This window comes from Bubalus bubalis, chromosome 11 (genome assembly GCF_019923935.1).
Source record: "Bubalus bubalis isolate 160015118507 breed Murrah chromosome 11, NDDB_SH_1, whole genome shotgun sequence".
NCBI lineage: Eukaryota > Metazoa > Chordata > Mammalia > Artiodactyla > Bovidae > Bubalus > Bubalus bubalis.
Window position 1 is genome coordinate 43,421,100 of NC_059167.1, and position 16,183 is coordinate 43,437,282.

The 16,183-nt window shown below is 42.2% G+C and overlaps 1 protein-coding gene across 6 annotated transcripts in view; it reads right to left on the reverse strand.

The window, feature by feature from the left end:
• Window positions 1–15,723, reverse strand: part of GABPB1 (GA binding protein transcription factor subunit beta 1) — a 68,274-nt gene extending 52,551 nt beyond the window's left edge. For 5 of the 6 annotated variants that reach the window (XM_025295575.3, XM_025295574.3, XM_025295573.3 and 2 more), the window contains exon 1: window positions 15,590–15,713. The gene's annotated coding sequence lies outside the window, so the exon portion shown is untranslated. Of the gene's footprint in view, window positions 1–15,589 lie in introns of all 6 variants that reach the window. The other variant, XM_006077790.4, reaches the window with a different exon arrangement.
• Between the last annotated feature and the right edge of the window lie 460 nt (window positions 15,724–16,183).

Genomic DNA, 16,183 nt, shown 5'->3' on the forward strand with positions numbered 1-16,183 from the left:
GGTGGAGGCGTGGGTCAGCAGTGGCCTGCTGCAGGGTCAGAGGCACTGAGTGCGTGCATGGGATCTTTTGAATGAGGCTGCCATTATCTTAATTACCTCAACCATAGTTTGGTCTCAGGACAAACAACAGGGAGGGAACACAGCCGCTCCCATCAACAGAAAATTAGATTAAAGATTTACTGAGCATGGCCATCAAAGCAAGACCCAGATTCCCCCACAGCCTGTCCCTCCCATCAGAATGCTTCCACAAGCCTCTTATCCTTATCCATCAGAGGGCAGAAAGAATGAAAACCACAATCACAGAAAACTACTCAAACTGATACATGGACCACAGCCTTTTCTAACTCAATGAAACTATGAGCCATGCCATATAGGTCCACCCAAGATGGACAGGTCATGGTGAAAAGTTCTGACGAAATGTGGTCCACTGGAGAAGGGAATGGCAAACCACTTCAGTAATCTTACCTTGAGAACCCCATGAACAGTATGAAAAGAGAAAAAGATAGGACATTGAAAGATGAACTCCCCAGGTTGGTAGGTGCCCAATATACCATTGGAGACGACTGGAGAAATAATTCCAGAAATGAAGAGACGGAGCCAAAGCAAAAACAACACCCAGTTGTGGATGTGACTGGGGATGGAAGTAAAGTCCAATGCTGTAAAGAACAATACTGCATAGGAATCTGGAATGTGAGGTCCCTGAATCAAGGCAAATTGGAAGTGGTCAAAAGGAGATGGCAAGAGTAAACATTGACATTTTAGGAATCAGAGAACTAAAATGCACTGGAATGGGTGAATTTAACTCAGACGACCATTATATCTACTACTGTGGGCAAGAATCCCATAGAAGAAATGGAGTAGTCACAGTCAACAAGAGAGTCTGAAATGCAGTACTTGGATGCAATCTCAAAATCAACAGAATGATCTCTGTTCGTTTCCAAGGCAAACCATTCAACATCACAGTAATCCAAGTCTATGCCCCAACCAGTAATGCTCAAGAAGCTAAAGTTGAATGGTACTATGAAGACCTACAAGACCTTCTAGAACTAACACTCAAAAAAGATGTCCTTTTCACTATAGGGGACTGGAATGCAAAAGTAAGAAGTCAAGAGATACCTGGATTAACAGGCAAATTGGGCCTTGGAATACAGAATGAAGCAGGGCAAAGGCAAACAGTTTTGCCAAAAGAACACACTGGTCATAGCAAACACCCTCTTCCTACAACACAAGAGAAGACTCTACACATGGACATCACCAGATGGTCAGTACTGAAATCAGACTGATGATATTCTTTGCAGCCAAAAGTGGAGAAGATCTATACAGTCAGCAAAAACAAGACCAGGAGCTGACTGTGGCTCAGATCATTAACTCCTTATTGGCAAATTCATACTGAAATTGGAAGAAAAGTAGGGAAAACCAACCGACCATTCAGGTATGAACGAAATCAAATCCCCTACGATTATACAGTGGAAGTGACAAATAGATTCAAGGGATTAGATTTAACAGAGTGCCTGAAGAACTATGGATGGAGGTTCTGGACACTGTACAGGAGGCAGTGATCAAGGGCTTCCCCAAGAAAAACAAATGCAAAAAGGCAAAATGGTTGTCTGAGGAGGTCTTACAAACAGCTGAGAAAAGAAGAGAAGCTAAAGGCAAAGGAGATAAGGAAAGATATACCCATGTGAATGCAGAGTTCCAAAGAATAGCAAGGAGAGGTAAGAAAGCCTTCCTCAGTGATCAGTGCAAAGAAATAGAGGAAAACAATAGAATGGGAAAAACTAGAGATGTCTTCAAGAAAATTAGAGATACCAAGGAAACATTTCATGCAAAGATGCACACAATAAAGGACTGAAATGGTATGGACCTAACAGAACATATTAAAAGGAGGTGGCAAGAATACACAGAAGAACTATACAAAAATGATCTTCATGACCCAGATAACCATGATGGTGTGATCACTCACCTAGAGCCAGACATCCTGGAATGTGAAGTCAAGTGGGCCTTAGGAAGTATCACTACACACAAAGCTAGTGGAGGTGATGGAATTCCAGTTGAGCTATTTCAAACTCTAAAGGATAATGCTGTTAAAGTGCTGCACTCAATATGCCAGCAAATTTGTGAAACTCAGCAGTGGCCACAGGACTGGAAAAGGTCAGTTTTCATTCCAATCCCAAAGAAAGACAATGCCAAAGAATGTTCAAATACTACAGAATTGTACTCATTTCACATGCTAGCAAAGTAATGCTCAAAATTCTCCAAATTCTCCAAGCCACCTTCAACTTCCAGTGATGTTCAAGGTGGATTTACAAAAGTTAGAGGAATCAGAGATCAAATTGTCAATATCCGTTGGATCATAGAAAAAGCAAGAGAGTTCCAGAAAATCATCTACTTTTGCTTTATTGACTATGCCAAAGCCTTTGACTGTGTGGATCACAACAAACTGTGGAAAATCCTTCAAGAGATGGGAATACAAGACAACCTGACCTGCCTCTTGAGAAACCTGTATGCAGGTCAAGAAGCAAGTTAGAACAGGACATGGAACAACAGACTGGTTCTAAATAGGAAAAGGAGTACGTCAATCCTGTATACTGTCACCCTGTTTGTTTAACTTCTATGCAGAGTACATCATGCGAAGTGCTGGGCTGGATGAAGCAGAAGCTGGAATCAAGATTGCTGGGAAAAATATCAATAACCTCAGATACGCAGATGACACTACCCTTAAGGCAGAAAGTGAAGAACTAGAGAGCCTCTTGATGAAAGTGAAAGAGGAGAGTGAAAAAGTTGGCTTAAAGCTCAAAATTCATAAAAGTTAAGATCATGGCATCTGGTCCCATCACTTCATGGCAAATAGATGGGGAAACAATGGAAACAGTGAGAAACTTTATTTTGGGGGGGCTCCAAAATCACTGCAAATGGTGACTGCAGCCATGAAATTAAGACGCTTGCTCCTTGGAAGGAAAGCTATGATCAATCTAGACAGCATATTAAAATGCAGAGACATTACTTTGTCAACAAAGGTCTGTCTAGTCAAAGCTATGCTTTTTCCAGTAGTCATCTATGGATGTGAGAGTTGGACTATAAAGAAAGCTGAATGACGAAGAATTCACGCTTTTGAACTGTGGTGTTGGAAAAGACTCTTGAGAGTCCCTTGGACTGCAAGGAAGTCCAACCAGTCTACCCTAAAGAACATCAGTCCTGAATATTCATTGGAAGGACTGATGCTGAAGCTGAAACTCCAATACTTTGGCCACCTGATGCAAAAAACTCACTAGACAGGACCCTGATGCTGGAAAAGTTTGAAGGCGGGAGGGGAAGGGGCCAACAGAGGATGAGATGGTCAGATGGCATTACTGACTCAATGGACATGAGTTTGAGTAAGCTCCGAGCATTGGTGATGGACAGGAAACCCTAGCATGTTGCAGTCCATGGGGTTGCAAAGAGTCGGACATGACTGAGCAACTGAACTGAATTGAACTGAACCAAGGTGTAAATTTATTTTTACTCTAATGTGGATTCATTGGGATTCTTGAATCCTAGTTTGGTATCTTTCATTGTTTCTGGAAAACATCAGTAATCACCTCTCTAAATGACCTATTTTTCTTTCTTTCTCTTCTTCTGGAATTCCAATTAAGACTTTCTCACACTATCCTCCACATCTCTTACCCTGTCATCTATATTTTCCATCGTTCTCTCTTTTCTACCTTGAAGCTACATCTTGGATAATGCTGTCTGATCTATATTCTAGTTCAAAAATTTTCCTGATGGGTCTAATGTGCTGAAAACTGCACCATTAAGTTTTTAATTCATTTACTCTATTTCCAGTAGTTGTAATTGTTATTTTCAAATCTACAATGCCATTTTTTTCTGCTTCCTCTCTTCAGATGTGTTATTTCTGTGAACACAGTAATTATGGTTGTTTAACCTGTATCTTCTAATATGTGATGCCTATGACGATCTTTTTCTGCTGTCTCTCCTTTCCACTGGTTCTTGCTCATGTTTGTCTGTGTGTATGGTTGGTTATCTTTGACTACGTGCCAGTCAGTGTCCTTCAAAAATTATTTTGGGGAGTCCTAACATGAAGGATTGCTTCACCAATACGTGAACCGTGAACTTCCAGATGTTCAAGATGGTTTTAGAAAAGGTAGAGGAACCAGAGATCAACTTGCCAACATCCGCTGGATTATCAAAAAAGCAAGAGAGTTCCAGAAAAACATCTATTTCTGCTTTATTGACTATGCCAAAGCCTTTGACTCTGTGGATCACAATAAACTGTGGAAAATTCTTCAAGAGATGGGAATACCAGACCACCTGACCTGCCTCTTGAGAAACCTGTATGCAGGTCAGGAAGCAATAGTTAGAATTGGACATGGAACAATAGACTGGTTTCAAATAGGAAAAGGAGTACGTCAAGGCTGTATATTGTCACCCTGCTTATTTAACTTCTATGCAGAGTACATCATGAGAAACGCTGGGCTGGAAGAAGCACAAGCTGGAATCAAGATTGCCAGGAGAAATATCAATATTTCAACCTCAGATATGCAGATGACACCACCCTTATGGCAGAAAGTGAAGAACTAAAAAGCCTCTTGATGAAAGTGAAAGAGGAGAGTGAAAAAGTTGGCTTAAAGCTCAACATTCAGAAAAGTAAAATCATGGCATTTGGTCCCATCACTTCATGGGAAATAGATGGGGAAACAGTGGAAACAGTGTCAGACTTTATTTTTTGGGGCTCCAAAATCACTGCAGATGGTGACTGCAGCCATGAAATTAAAAGACACTTACTCCTTGGAAAAAAAGTTATGACCAACCTAGACAGCATATTAAAAAGCAGAGACATTACTTTGTCAACAAAAGTCCACCTAGTCAAAGCTATGGTTTTTCCAGTAGTCATCTATGGATGTGAGAGTTGGAGTATAAAGAAAGCTGAGTGCTGAAGAACTGATGCTTTTGAACTGTGGTGTTGGAGAAGACTCTTGAGAGTCCCTTGGACTGCAAGAAAATCCGACCAGTCTACCCTAAAGAACATCAGTCCTGAATATTCATTGGAATGACTGATGCTGAAGCTGAAACTCCAGTACTTTGGCCACCTTATGCGAAGAGTTGACTCACTGGAAAAGACCCTGCTGCTGGGAAAGATTGAAGGCAGGAGGAAAAGGGGACAACAGAGGATGAGATGGTTGGATGGCATCATCAACAGACAAGAGTCTGAGTGAACTCCGGGAGTTGGTGATGGACAGGGAGGCCTGGCGTCCTGCGGTCCATGGAGTCACAAAGAGTTGGACACGACTGAGGGACTGAACTGAACTGAAAGATCACTTTCTTATTAAAAAGCCCTTTTTATTGCTTTTAATTTCAGGCATCAAAAGATATAATTAAATTGGAACTATGCTAATAAATTTCCTATTTCCCATATAAGCTATCAGATATACATTCTCTATTGCTCTATCTACATTCTATCTGTGCGTACCAATGTCCCTATTTGACTGTAAAATTATGACATCACCACAAAGCTGTTTTCAAAAAAAAAAACACAGAATATAAATGTCTGTAATCAAAAGATAAAAAATGTTTATTGATGACTATTTACTATTCATGTGTAAGACAACCTCGAGTTCTATATCGAAAAAACATAAATTATACACACACATCACACACAGGGTTTCCCAGGTGGCTCAGTGGTGAATTCACCTGCCAATGCAGGAGCCTCAGGAGGTGTGGGTTCGATCCTTGGGTAGAGAAGATATCCTGAAGGAGAAAATGGCAATGCACTCCAGTATTCTTGCTGGAATAATACCATGAACAGAGGAGTCTGGTGGGCTATGGCCCATGGGGTCACAGAGAGTGGAACACAACTGAGTGACTAAGCAGCCACACACATATACACACAAAACTACAAAAGAGTAAAAGCATTCATCAACTGGCATGACCAGAACTTCTCATGCCAGCCAAAACCTAGTCTTCCTCTTGTATTGCTGATAACACTATCACCCTCTTTTCCTCCCAAATTAGAGAATCTGTGAGCTGTCCTCAACTCCTCCCTGTTCCTCTTGTCTCTACATACAGCAGATCATCAAGTCTTATAGGGGCTACTTTACTTCTCCTTTGCTCTTCTGTTTTCAATAGTTCAAAACGTCAAAGCATAGAAATGTATACATTGAAGTCTCAACAGAAGCATTTATGCTACTCCCGTCTTCTCCCCAGCCACAATTATTCACCTTCACTAGTTTCATGGATATCCTTCCAATATTTCTATAGTTACCAAATGACTGCATTACTATATACACTTTCTGCATTTGCTTTTTTAATGCATCCTGAAGATCCTTTCCTATTAGTTCATAGAGGGCTTCCTCATTTTCTATAAAGCTGCTTAGTATGCTGTTGTATGGATACATCTCAGTTTACTGTAGGTGGACTTTATTGCTATTATAAACTACACTGCAATTAATAACTTTGTAAATGCATCATTCCATTTCATAGGACTGTAAGATAAATTCCCTGAAGTTGGGCTGCTGGGACAGGGATAAATGCAATTGTAATTATGATAGATACCAACCTGCCTTCAAGTCATTTATTTTTTTAGTTTTCTTCTTTTTTTTCGAGTCATTTTAAAACTAGTCCTTTACTCCCTGTTCTCTTTAACATTGTATTCTTGTGTCTGTATTCATCCATTTATCCAGTTTTACTCTTCATTACATTCATTACCACCTGACATTTGTTTATTGCGCCCTCTCTCCCCCAACACTGAATGTCAGCTCCAAGAAAACAGACTTTGTCTTCTGTTTTGTTCACTACTGAAACACCAGAGATTGGAACCGTGCCTGGCACAGAGTACTGTTAGGCTGAAGAGGCTTTGACCAGCCAGGAAAAGGAAAAGGAAGAACACATGGAGTCAAACCTAAGCATGGCATCCTATAGAGCAAATACTATCTTGGTGATGTTAAGAAGTCAAGAACAAGGCTAAAGAAGCAGAGTGTAAAACAGAAAGACTTGAAAGCCAGAAAGCAGAGTTTGGACTTTATCCTGTAGACAACTGAGAGTCGTTCTATGTTTTGAGCAAACGATGATCCATTCAAACATTTATTCAGCACAAGTTCAATTCACTTTGCTTGGCACAGTGGAGAGTGCAAAAGTCAACAGCACATGTTCTCTCTTCAGGCTGCTTAGGTTTAGCAGCAATGGGCTCAAAAAAATTTTAGGAAAATTATTCTGGCAGCCATATGCAAGATGGATTGGAAGAAAGTTAGAAAGGGCAGGACTTCCCTGGTGGTCCAGTGGCTGACTGCAAGCTCCCAATGCAGGGGGCCTGGGCTCAACTGCTGATTAGGGCACTAGATTCCACATGCCACAACTAAGACTCAGTGCAGCCAAATAACTAAGTAAATATTTTAAAATAAATAAATAAAGTTACAAAGGGCAGATAATAGGCAATGCAGAATCCCAAAAATAGAGATCCAGGAAAAATTAACCTAAAGAATAATGCTGACTGCTGGATATAAGAAATAAAGGAGAAACATATCACAGATGACTTCAAGATTTAAGCATGATGATGATAAAACAAAGAAAAATAAAGTAGGTGGAAGTTGGGTAATGATAAACCAAAAAGAGAATGAAATTCCTTGAGCCTCTCAAAGGCAATACTTGGTAAACCAACTGGAGACACCAGCCTGGGGAGTACCCTTACGGGTCATCAACATATAGAACATCCATGAAGAAGAGACAAAAAGAGGTGAGCACAGAGCCAAGGACTGAGAGGAGTGACAGCGCTAAGAGGATCGTGAAACAACAGAAATTCACGAATGAAGCAACTAGAAAAGGAAAATCAAGACGGCACACTAACATGAAAGGCGAGGACAGGAAAGGTTAAGAAGCCTAAGTGGAAGGCCATAGCAACACATACACACTGACTGACTAAAACCAGGATGAAACCAATACCATTGGGAAGGATGTCCCTTGAAGCAACAGTCTGAGTATGTCACATTCACATGTAATGTCATTACAAAATTGCAATAATGTAGGGAAGAAGTAGTGAAAGAGCTGAGGGCAGCAATATTTTAACTGTCTTAAAATTTTTGAAATAAAGAAATGAGGAAGATAGCTAAAAAGAACAGTAGTTAATAGTTAAAGTCGTTTCTTTTCCTCCTAAAACATAGAAGTCTGTATACACTGCAATATTTGAAGGTAAGGAGAAATCCCTGCAGTTAATGATCAAAGTGATCAAAGGAAAGTTAAGTATGGCAGCAAGATTCCTAGAGAAGCAAGATTCCTCTTCTATTCTGTTTACAAAATAAGGTGACTGGATAGATCTGTCATAGTGACAACATGCAAGCTTGCATTCTATACTTTTTCAATTAAATATAAGTCAGTGACATCTCTTGAGAGAGAGAAAAGATACAAAACAACAGCAAAATATCAGATTAATAAAATGACTGCCAAGTAGCAAGGGTCTATTGGATTTGTACAGCATAAATTTATAGTGGCCAAGAAATTTTCATAATTACCTACCTTCCCCAACAAATACACTGCGATCTCTGAGGAAAAACAGGAACTAGACAGGTAGGAAGATTTGACAACAGGAGTCCAGTAAAATATGAAAGGAGTGATTGATGTCAAGTTCAGGCTATATATAATACATACAGGAATAAACTAAGGGAGACAAACTGAGGGTCCCTATGAACAGAACAGATAAAGGAGCATAGGTGGAATAATTGCAATAATTGCAGAAGTTCACACAAGCCAGTTAGGATGTAAGAAATTTTTTTAGATCATTCACTTAAACAGTATACTGTTTGCTACGTCTAAAAATTTGTGTGTCTCCCCAACCCTGAATTTTATGTTGAACTCCTAATGCCCAAAGCGATGGTATTAGGAAGGAGTCTTTGGAAGGTATAGTCAGATCATGAATGAGATAAATGTCCTCATAAAAAGAGACCTGAGAAGGGTCCCTTTGCACCTTCCACCATAAAAGGATACAACAGAGAAGTCTGCAATCTGAAAGAGGGCCCTAACCAGAGCCCTGTGATGTGGCACCTTGATCTTGGACCTCCTATACATGCTTTAATATTAAAAATGTTGTAATAGTAAAATAAAATAGGACTGAAAATTAAGTAAATTCCACAGGTTCCTTAACTGCAATTCCAAAAGCCAAAAAAAGCTGTGAAACCCAAAATAACTTGTTTGGCAGTAACACCTTACCTAAACTGACATGAAGTTATTTATAGTCTTTATTTACCCCACTTGGTGTAAAGGTTCATACATTTTGCAGCAGAAATAGTAACTTGTTTGAAGCAGGCTACTGCACTAACTGTTGAAAGATTACATTAACACTACCTTGCTGCTGCTGCTAAGTCACTTCAGTCGTGTCCGACTCTGTGCGACCCCATAGACGGCAGCCCACCAGGCTCCCCCATCCCTGGGATTCTCCAGGCAAGAACACTGGAGTGGGTTGCCATTTCCTGCTCCAATGCATGAAAGTGATGAGTGAAAGTGAAGTCGCTCAGTCATGTCCGACTCTTCGTGACCCCATGGACTGCAGCCCACCAGGCTCCTCTGTCCATGGGATTTTCCAGGCAAGAGTACTGGAGTGGGGTGCCATTGCCTTCACCTTAGCTATATACAAAAAATTCTTCCTGGGTGGCTCAGATGGTAAAGAATCCACATGCAGTGCGGGAGACCTGAGTTGGGAAGATCATCTGGAGGAGGGCATGGCAATCTACTCCAGTATCCTTGCCTGGAGAATCCCATGGACAGAGAAGTCTGGTGGGCTACAGTTCGTGGGGTTGCAAAGAGTCGTACAGGACTGACAGACTAAGCACAGCACTGGGCTATTAAGTATGTCTCAGACACTTTCTCATCAATTTATATGCTCCTTGGAAGGAAAGTTATGACCCATGTAGACAGCATATTAAAAAGCAGAGACATTACTGCGTCAACAAAGGTCCGTCTAGTCGAGGCCACAGTTTTTCCAGTGGTCACGTATGGATGTGAGAGTTGGACTATAAAGCTGAGAGCCGAAGAATTGATGCTTTTGAACTGTGGTGCTGGAGAAGACTCTTGAGAGTCCCTTGGACTGCAAGGAGATCCAACCAGTCCATCCAAAAGGAGATCAGCCCTGGGTGTTCATTGGTAGGCCTGATTTTGAAGCTGAAACTCCAATACTTTGGTCACCTGATGCAAAGAGCTGACTCATTTGAAAGACCCTGATGCTGGGAAAGATTGAAGGCAGGAGGAGAAGGGGACAACAGAGGATGAGATGGTTGGATGGCATCACCAACTCGATGGACATGGGTTTGGGTGGACTCCAGGAGTTAGTGATGGACAGGGAGGCCTGGTATGCTGCAGTTCATGGGGTCGCAAAGAGTCAGACACGACTAAGCGACTGAACTGAACTGAACTCACTTAATCCTTCCAAGCACCATGAGTTAAGTATTGCAATTATTTGAATTGCACAAAGAAGGAAAGTAAAGCAGATTAGGCAAGTTGCCTAAAGTCACAGAACTAGGGAGTGACTAAACTGGGATGAACACAACATTTAAAATATTACACATAAGGTGAAAAAAAAACATAAAATACAGAACTGATTAGGTAGGGTGGCAAGAATCAGTGGTGTTTCTTCCTATTCAATTAATATATTAGAGTGGTAAGGAATCAAACAAACACAGAACACTTCACGCACTTTCAAATACTCATTTATGTGCAGTTCCTTAGCCAACTTGCATAAATTGCACAGTGTAAAATTCAAACTCAGCTTATGCTAGTATCTTTAATTTTTATTGAAACATAACCTTAATCCTTTTAATCCCAAGATACATAATAATACAAATTCACTGTAAAAGTTAGAAAATTTATGTAAGTAAAAAGAAAACAGTCTTCTATAAAATTACATACAGAAATAATCACTTAACAATTTGGCAATTTCCTTCCAGATGTCAAAATACCTGTTATTTAATCAAAATAAAATCATATTTTTAAATTTACTTTTTTTACTTCACATACACCAAAACATAATTTCATGTTTTTACATTTTTATGGCTCAGCAGTAAAGACTCTGCCTTCCATTGCAGAAGAAGCAAGTTTGACCCCTGGGTCAGGAAGATCCTCTGGAGAAGGAAATGGCAATCCACTCCAGTATACTTGCCTGAGAAATCTCACGGATAGAGGCAGCTGGTGGGCTACAGTTCATGGGGTCGCAAATGAGTTGGACACAACTTAGCGACTAAACAACAACAAAGCATTAAAAAAATGGCTAGGCAGGACCCCCACGGTAGGAATGTATCCTAATTCTGTGAAACATCTAAGTTGTTTACAATTTTACAGCATAGAACTGCTTGTAACCAAGTCTGTGCTCTACCAGTTACTAATTCTGCTAACTTGGGTGAGCTACCTAGTAATTTCTCTGTATCTCAATTTTCTCTTATGAAAAATGGGAACAGCATTACTTACTATATATGATTAATGTGGGGAAGGAATCAAATGTGTTAATATGCAGCTTTTATTATCAACGATGCTGCAACTGGTTGTAAACAGCTACCGATTTATTGGTATATTTCTATTACACCAAAATAAAAACCAAAACAAATTCACTTAAAATTTCCACATCAGAAGGTATGCCCATTTTTCAGGCTTTGAATATGCCAAACTACAGCTGGGTTTAAAAAAACCCTCATTAAATAGTTCTCTCATTTAATATTCATTTTTCCTTATCCAAGAAAATGAAAACTATGATCCAGTTAAGCTAACTTGTTTCAGTTAGCTTTTGCTCTTCCACTTTTGTATCTGCAAACCTACACATATTTGTAAACTCTCAGTCCGTAGGGAACTTAAGGAAACCTGGCGAAATCCTGATTCGGCTCACCATTTCCCCTTCTCTTGAACTCCTAACTTGAACGCCCATCAGTGGACGGGGACAGCCTACCACCAGAAACAACCCATTATACTGTTGTTGAGGAATTTTTCTTCCAGGAATGTTAAAATCTGCCTTCTTCTAATTTCTACCCCTTACTCCTAGTTCTTTCTGGTCAAATCAAACCTGATTGTTCTGACAGGATAGATGAGCTTCTCTTTTTTGGGCCAAAGATCACCGTTTTTCAACTTTTCCTCCCTTCCATTTCCCTCCACAATCAAAATTCTCTGGCCATGCTCTATAGTTGGGTGGTTTTTAAACTTAGTTGTTTATCATCTAAGGAATGTGAGAAAAACAGAGTGGGTCAGTTCCTATCCTACTTAAGCTTGGGCCTCCATAGGTCTTTTTAATGAGCTCTCCAGCTGATTCTGATACAAAGTTTCAGAACTGATCCAAGATCCCACTTACAATAGGATAGTATGCTATTTGAAATAATACCCCAGGTACAACACAACCAGTACAAAGTAAAGTGGGGCTGACACCTTGCTCTTCAAAATGGCATTTACTTTTTAAAATTTTTTAAGTGTTCATTCATATTAAATGTACAATCAGTTAAAATGATCGAGTCTTTTCCACACTATTTGTGCATTAGCATCTTGGGCCCTAACAGCCAACCTTTATAATCATTCCCATTAAAAGGTTAAGAGAGCCAGGGCTAAGAATTTTAGGTTTCTATTTCTAAATGGACCAATGGCCCTACAGGTGGATTTATTTTCAGTGGGGAAATCACTTAATGGTCAAGCCTCTAACATTATGGACATACTTAGCCCAAATAATAAAAACTGCATTAGCCCACCAATGTCCGAACGGGACAGTTGGCTGCACCAAAGTATCTTCTCTGTGCAGACCACTGTAGTCAACATTGTGAGGTAACACACAGGCCCTAATACTAATAAACTGACCAGAGAGCCTGATGGAACAAACATCTTCAGAAAAAGTTAAATATACTAATTATAGTTGTCCTGAGGTAGACACATTAGTGCTACAGAAACATGATTACTAGTTGGAAAGCTCAGGGACCAAAGAAATGACTCACTGGAAAACTAAGTTGCCCTGAACTTAAAGGTTTTGTTTCAGTTTGCTTATTAGTATTTGCAGAGAGAAGAGATGGAGCCTATCCACACTCAACCTGCTTGCAAAGGGCTATGGCACCCTCATCATTAATTCATGAGTCAAAACTTTCTCGCAGTGACTCCGAACCCCTCACAACTTGTTTTACCTGCTATTTCTAACTTAAGGTACTCAAGGGCCAAAAAAAAGTCCATTCTATAGACGATGAGCTCATCATAAATATATCTAGAGCTGAGGGTGGGGAGTACAACTCAAAATCCAATCTGATATTTATTTTCATGTGAATAGCAAACATCAAAAATATACCTGGCATTTTCTAGCAATTACATGAAGACAGACCAGATGCTTCCTGTTGATGGAACAGGAGAGAACTACAGACTGACAGAATCAGACTAAAGTTCACAAAACAACCAGAAGCTTCATTTCAGAACCATTAAACCAAAGCAGGTATGGCTTTAAGTGTTCACACATTTACAACTGTCCTCCAACCTAGAACACCCAGACTGATTCAGAAATAGGTAACTCATGAACTCTTAAGTTACAGAGTTAGCTCTACATTTGTATATGGGTTACAATGCAAAAGCAGTTTCACCAAAGGTTTCACTGCGGGACTCCTTTTTAATCTGGCACTCCGATAATACTTTGAAGTGTTCAACTTCAGAAATTACACTTGCACACAAGTTTTCACAAGCAAATTTAACATGGAATTCGTGTTTTATTTGTGTACATCATTAAAAATAAGTTGTGGAATTAAAAATTAAGTTTAATCACTTAAAATTTTTTCAAATATTGAGTCTCTAAAATCATATGCAGATTATGCAATCTTTATTCATGATGTTTATGCATCTAAATCCCAAATTGAAAAAAAGCTAGAGCTCAAGAAAAAAAGCACAGGAAACAACCTTCTTATCCGTATTTTTTTAAATGTGTCTTTTACAATAATATCCTGATTTGATTTGAATGACAGCAGGATAGAAATGACACATTTTTCAGCTTTTAAAAAAAGAAATGAGTATACAGTGGCGTTTACCAGCGGTTACATGATGTGATAACACAACAAACTGAACGCAGAAGTAGGTTCACGAATCCAGCTATCTTCTGTTAGACATTCAAAAGAAACAGAAATGCAAAACAATGTCACTCTTGCCTAAAATATCACTTGCGTTAACATGCAACAGTCCTTTGTTATTTTGTGGGAAAATAAATTCGAGAAAATGTTAAGAAAAAAGACAAAGCCATCTTTCGTTTCCTTAAATTCAAACTCTGAGCCTGAAAGTGGAAGTGTCAAGGTCGATGGTTACATGTCAGTGAGAAGAAATTTAAAGCAAGCTGGGTGGGTCCCTATGTGAAAAAAGACTATCTGCAAAAAGAACTTCTGGCCACTAACTTCTGCATAATAAACTATGGTGCTTTAACTCTGGGATGGCAAGTTACTGCACTCATTACACCAAACCATTTTCTAGATAAAAACTGTACTTCACAAAAGTAACTTGCCTGAATAGAGACAGCAAATCAGTGTCCATAGAGAACACTTAAGATACTTCCACATTACCAAGCCCCCTTCAGAAGTACTGTGGTCTCTGCCCCTCCTTTGAACAGATGTCTCCACGCCACAGTCCAATCAGGTTTAAAGCAAGAGTTATGTGTACTGAAAACAGGCTTCAAGTGGGGAAACACACACAAAGCAGGCCTGTATCATTCCTTTGGTTTCAGTTTTCACGATGCACCCTCGAGGCTAGGCACGCTGGTTCAACATGGTAAGAGAGCTTCAACGAAAACACACTAAAAACACACTGATGGTGCTGAGACAGAAATGACCTGGCAAAATTCTCAACTTCGTCCCGGAGGCCGTGCACCCGCAGATGCCGGCGGGCAAATGCCAAGAGCAGAAGTCCCCAGCATCCAGAGCAGCTGGCTTCCTCCCTCAGGAACTCGAGTCCCCGAGGCCGAGGCAATCGCCGCGGCCGACCCGCACGGAACCAACTGGGCGCTCCCGTTAACCCTGTCCGGGCCGGCCAAGCCGGCTGCTCCCGCCGCGGCCCGAGCGCCTCCAGGCCCCGCAGCCCGAACAGCACAGCGCGCCGGAGGCCGGCCGCCCCCACCGACCCTTCCTCGCTCCGGCTGGGCGGTCCGGAGGCCCAGACAAAGACAGCGGAGGCTCCCGGGGCGGCAGCGCCAAGGCCGTAACGCGCCAGCCTGCCTCGCCCGCCCACCGCCTGCTACTCGGCGGCCGCAGTTCCCGCAGCCCTGGCCCGACCCTATCCCGCTCCAGGGCCGCCGCTCGGCACCGGCCCGGCGGAGAGCCGCGGGGAGGCCGTGGTGCGCCGGGGCCGACGAGGGGGCGGCGGCCGCCACCATGTCTGCCCGCCCCTCCCAGAAGCGGGGTGCCAGCGGACAAAGCGCGGCGGCGGCGCGGGCGGAGCGGGGACCCAGGCCCACCCCGCCGACCCCCGCGGAATAAGCGGGGCCAGGAGCCCCGGAAACCCGGCGCCTTAATGCAATAAACAGGAAATCGCGGGGATGATCTGGGTTCCGGGGGAAGTGGAATTATTTTTTACCAGCGAAGAGATCAACTTCCACATCCGGTGGTAACAGGGCCCTACACAGACCCGCACTGACCTGGAAAAGCTTCGGGAGCGGCGACGGGGGAGCAGCAGGAGGTGGTTCGGGGACCCGAGGCGCCTCGTACCCTGCCGGGCTGACGCGGCCCCGCTAAACACAAAGCGCTTCAGCTGCACAGGGCGCTATTTTCCGAAAATGCCGCGTCTGGTCGGCGCCCAAAATCCCCACCGAAAAGTCCCCCGTGCTGCGCGCGGAGGGACACATGGTGTGCGAGTGAGTCAAAGCTCCCAGCATCCCTCCCAGACCCGGCCCTCGTCAACTCTTCGCCTGAGCCTTTCCGCCCCTGCCCTAGTTAGCAGATCCCCCTCCCGCCCACTCTCCGATCCCTCCCGGCGGGAGAAAAGGGGGCGAAAGGGTCTGATTTTTGTTTTTAACGAAGAGGAGGGAAATAAGCCATTTCTACAGCTTCAGCAACACAAAGAAACCGGCGGAATGATCCCTCTCGGCGACCGCAAGTCCCGGCTCGCCCAGCGCCTGCGCGGCACGGGGGTGGGAGCTGCGGCCGGCCATGTGCGCGGCGGAGTAGCGGGCTGGCCACGCAGCCTGCCCGCTCGTTTCTGCGGGGCTAGGAGTGGGAGGCTGAAGTACGTG